The sequence below is a fragment of the Tiliqua scincoides genome, chromosome 3, assembly GCF_035046505.1.
Source record: "Tiliqua scincoides isolate rTilSci1 chromosome 3, rTilSci1.hap2, whole genome shotgun sequence".
Taxonomy (NCBI): Eukaryota; Metazoa; Chordata; class Lepidosauria; order Squamata; family Scincidae; genus Tiliqua; species Tiliqua scincoides.
Window position 1 is genome coordinate 162,675,707 of NC_089823.1, and position 4,519 is coordinate 162,680,225.

General features: G+C 41.7%; 1 pseudogene; it reads right to left on the minus strand.

The window, feature by feature from the left end:
• Positions 1-3,109: 3,109 nt before the first annotated feature.
• On the minus strand, positions 3,110-3,229 carry LOC136646568 (5S ribosomal RNA; annotated as a pseudogene).
• Positions 3,230-4,519: the final 1,290 nt, after the last annotated feature.

The window sequence follows — 4,519 nt, forward strand, 5'->3', positions numbered from 1 at the left end:
TTCATTATTTATTTAGTTGTCCCTTGTATGAACATCCTAGGAATCAATTTCTTGCTGGTATACTTAGACTATTGCATGATAGACCCTTGCCTGTTCAGCTATGCAGTTTGCTTGCGGGTACAGATGTTACTATCACCTATCAAGTAGCAAAGTTTGCTAAAGCCACAAAAAAGATCAGTGCAAAACTCCATAAATCTTAAGGATGAGTGCTTTTATTGGTTATTGTTATATATTTTGTTGTTTTTTCTTTTAATGTATTGCAACGACCTATGGTTTTAAGCAAATAAATTGAATTGAAATTGAAACTTGTTTGAGCAGCTATCTAAGGGTTGGATAACTGGGGCTTTAGAGTGTAAGCATAGTAATCCAAAAGGGTACAGTGATGCCTCGCAAGACGAATGCCTCGCGCAACGAAAAACTCGCAAGACGAAAGCGTTTTGTGATTTTTTTGGTGACTCGCAAGATGAATTTTTCTATGGCCGTGCTTCGCAAGACAAATTTTTTTGCATTTTTTTTGTTTTGGTTTGTTTTAAATCGCGCTTTGCAAGACGAAAATTTCGCAATACGAAGCGACTCGCGGAACGAATTAATTTTGTCTTGTGAGGCACCACTGTATTTGCACAAGGGTTGGTAGTCATTTACATCATGTCTTTAGGCTGGTAGAAGAGGGGTGTCCAAGAAGCACTGCAATCTTATAGTAGATCTTAGGAATGAGTCAAGCAGATCTTTTCAGCACTTTGGAAAGCTGTGACTTTTGTACTGTGGTAGTGCACCTTGACAATCAGGATTATCACTGAGTAGGCCTGCATTGCTTTATCAATCCCTAGTCTGATACTGTAGGTGGAAGCCAGGCCAAACCATCAGTTCGAGACCTTCAAACCCAGGTTAGGAAAAATGTTCCCACCTTGAATATGGTTCTCTAAAAGTCAGCCCGAGCTTCATACATCTGGTGAATTTGAATGTTGCTGTATTCATTTGGTGTTCAGTTGCTGTTACTGTTACTGTTACGGCTTGGTGGCTCCTGTAGCCTGGCAACAAGCAGAAGGCAGAAGTGCATGCTGCAAAAGCTATTAAGATTTAAGCTGGCGCCGCTCATCGTTAATCTGAGCATTCACCAAGTAGTCTTATTGAAGCACAAATCTCAGCGAGGCATACCTCAGTTATTTCTTTTCTTTTGCAGCAGGGTGGTCTGATGCAGCCCTCAGAAACAAAAATAAAAGGTGGAACGAATCCAAGCAGTTCCTCTGAGACAGGAACCTGCTCCTTTCAGTCTTCTGTGTCACCTCACCGTCTGGAAGAAAGGCAGGATCCCCCCACCTCCCAGTACGGAAAAATTTCTAGGCCTGGGGCAGGCTCACAATTTTCCACTCACTTCAGACCCTGCTCCATCTGGCCTTATGGGATATATTTGTGTATAACCCTTACATATACATGCTACATCCTAAATCAAGTATAAAACAGCACTCACCCCAGCACTGACCCATTTGGGAAGTGATTGGGAAATCCTGTAATGAGCCAATGGTAGTTGTACAATATACTCTTATGGGTACTGCTGATGAAATTTCTAGGTTTCACAGCCCAAGCAGGCTGCTCCTGCTGCTTACTACATTAAACCAAATCAGCTCAGAAGCGGTGTTATTAAATCATTGCTTATTAATTATTATTATTATTATTATTATTATTATTATAACAGTATTTATATACCTCTTTTCAACAAGAAGTTCAAAAAACGGTTTACAGGGAAAAAAAATCAAATAACTAATGGCTCCCTGTCCCAAAAGGGCTCACAATCTAAAAAGATGCAGCACCAGCAGGCAGCCACTAGAAAAGACACTGCTGGGGGGTGAGGTGGGCCAGTTACTCTCCCCCTGCTAAATAAAAGAGGAGCACCCACTTGAAAAAGTGCCTCTTAACCAGTTGTGTGGCTATCTAATCAAAAGTAGTTAAACAGGGCCTTATATCTCGAACTCTTTCCTCTCCTATCAACAGCATTCAAGGGCTGAATGTGCTTTACTGTGTGAGCCTGAGCACAGAGAATCAGCGAGGGTGCCACTCCACCAAACTTGCTACCTTCACTAAAAGTGGAAGCCCATGCACATTTCCTCCAAAGTTACTCCCATCCTGTTCAATGAGGTTTGCTCCCAGGAAAGTGTGCATGGGATCACACCCTAAGGCTGCAATCCCACTTTCCTGGGATTAAGTCCTATTGAATTTAATGGGGCTTACTTCTGAGTAGACATGCATAGGCTTGTGCTGTATGCCTCTCAGCAAGCTGAAAGACAGCTGTTACTGTTCATCTTGAGAATATATCCATATTGAAAAAAACCTGTCATTACATGAGAGCTATTTCATGGCACCGGACAGGTGCCCTTATCATTTGACTCTAGCTATGCCTCTGTTTAGATGAATCATCATTACATCTGCAACATTTTTGGCTGCTTTGGCTGGTTGTTTTGTTCGTTTCTATTTGTCAGATGTGTTGTAAATGACGAACGCCGTCTGGTAGATATTAGAAGATCCCGATTGATCATGCTTGTTAACATGACACTGGTTGGACTGTTGTGTGCTCTTTGGAATTAGTCTTTATGAGTTTATAAAACTGCATTTGGCAGCTGATTCTGAATATCTGCCAGTTGAACTGTTTGCAAGACTAGCGGACAAAATAAACACTTCGAGACAAGGAACTCTACTCAGCCAAACCTCACTCTCTGTAGTTAAGACTGTTTGGGTGCAATCCTAACCAACATTCCAGCACTGATATAGCTGTGCCAATGTGGTATGCACTACGTCCTGCAGTGGGGAGGTAGTCAAGGGGGCCTCCTCAAACTAAGGGCATGTCTGTTACCTTACCTTGGGGGCTGCATTGTGGCTAAATCAGTGCTGAAAAATTGGTTAGGATTGCACCCTTTGAGGGATCAGGACTCTTTGGGCACAATCCTAACCCACTTTCCAGCTCTGGCATAAGGGCAATGCATTTCCGAGGTAAGGGAACAAACATTCCCATGCTTTGAGAAGGCCTGTGTGAGTGCCACCCAACTGCAGGATGCAGCACACACCTCATTGGCACAGCTATGGTTGGCAACCTTCAGTCTCAAAAGACTATGGTATAAGCCTACAGCACCCAGTATTCCCAGGCGGTCTCCCATCCAAGTACTAACCAGGCCTGACCCTGCTTAGCTTCCGAGATCAGACGAGATCGGGCATGTGCAGGGTAACAGTTGCTGCCAGCTATGCTAGTGCTGAAAAGATGGCTAGGATTTGGGCCTTTTGCTCATAAATATACTAGGGCTTTCTATGAATTAACACTTTCCAGTTGACTACCCACTTGCCTTTTAAACAATGAATTTATAAACAGATTAAATTTAAATGCATTCATATATTCCCAAAATATTTGTTTGCTATTGAAGAAAGTGTAAAACCCTTGCTAATTGGGTAAGAGGCACTTTTTCAAGTGGGTACTCTTTTATTTAGCAGGGTGAGAGTAACTGGCCCTCCTCACCCCTGCAGTGTCTTTTGTAGTAGCTATCTGCTGGTGTTTTGCATCTTTTAGATTGTGAGCGCTTTTGGGACAGGGAGCCATTCGATAATGGTTTTTCTCTGTAAACCGCTTTGTGAACTTTTGTTGAAAAGCAGTATATAAATACTGTTAATAATAATAATAATAATAATTGTAAAGTTAATAAACATAGAAAATAGCTTAGAATAATGTGGTGGCATCTTTTTATTTCTGTCTTGTTACATTAGCCTACAGCTGAACAGGGGCTTCGGCAAAGAAAATTTCTCTGGGCAGCATGCAATAGCTGTGGTCATGATTAAGACCTGAGCTCTCTTAAAATTCTGTGTTTATGACACTATGTATTTTATATTCTGTTTTTGAATACTTTTTCGTGACTGCCTGAAATAGCGTTGAGAACCTTTATTTTTTCAAGTTCCTGGTATGTCAATATAATACCTAGACCAAACCAGCCTATAGGAGAAGATGTATTCTACTTATATGAAGCTTCACACATTTGGTTTCCTGTGCAGTTTAAGGCTAATCTAAAAACTGAAAGTGTGAAATCTTTATCAATAGGAGACAAACGGCAACATGTGTTAGCCTTAAAGGTGCCACATGCTTATTTTTGCCACAAGCAACAAATACACCTACCCTGCCATTATTAAGTTTAGCTTGCAAACCAACCTCCTGTGCACACAAAGAGCAGTGTATGGAACAGTTTCTGTGATCCTTCCATGTAACTCTCCTGTTTTCTACATCATTAGCCTCTTGCTTCTGCTGGGGCTAGCCTCTGTGTTGGGACCTTGGATAAAATCAGGTTCCAGAATGCTGGAAGATAAAACATGGACTTAGCTGGAGCTGAATGGGTGGCCGGAGTCACAGTGTACTTGAAATAGCAATGCTGCACCTCTGCATATAAGCTCTCTCTTCATGTTCCATCCATGCATTGACTGAGCATGTAGAGGGGAAATGGAATCCCACCATATTCAGTGGAAAAGGAAAATGTGTTGTACTGATGCAAGC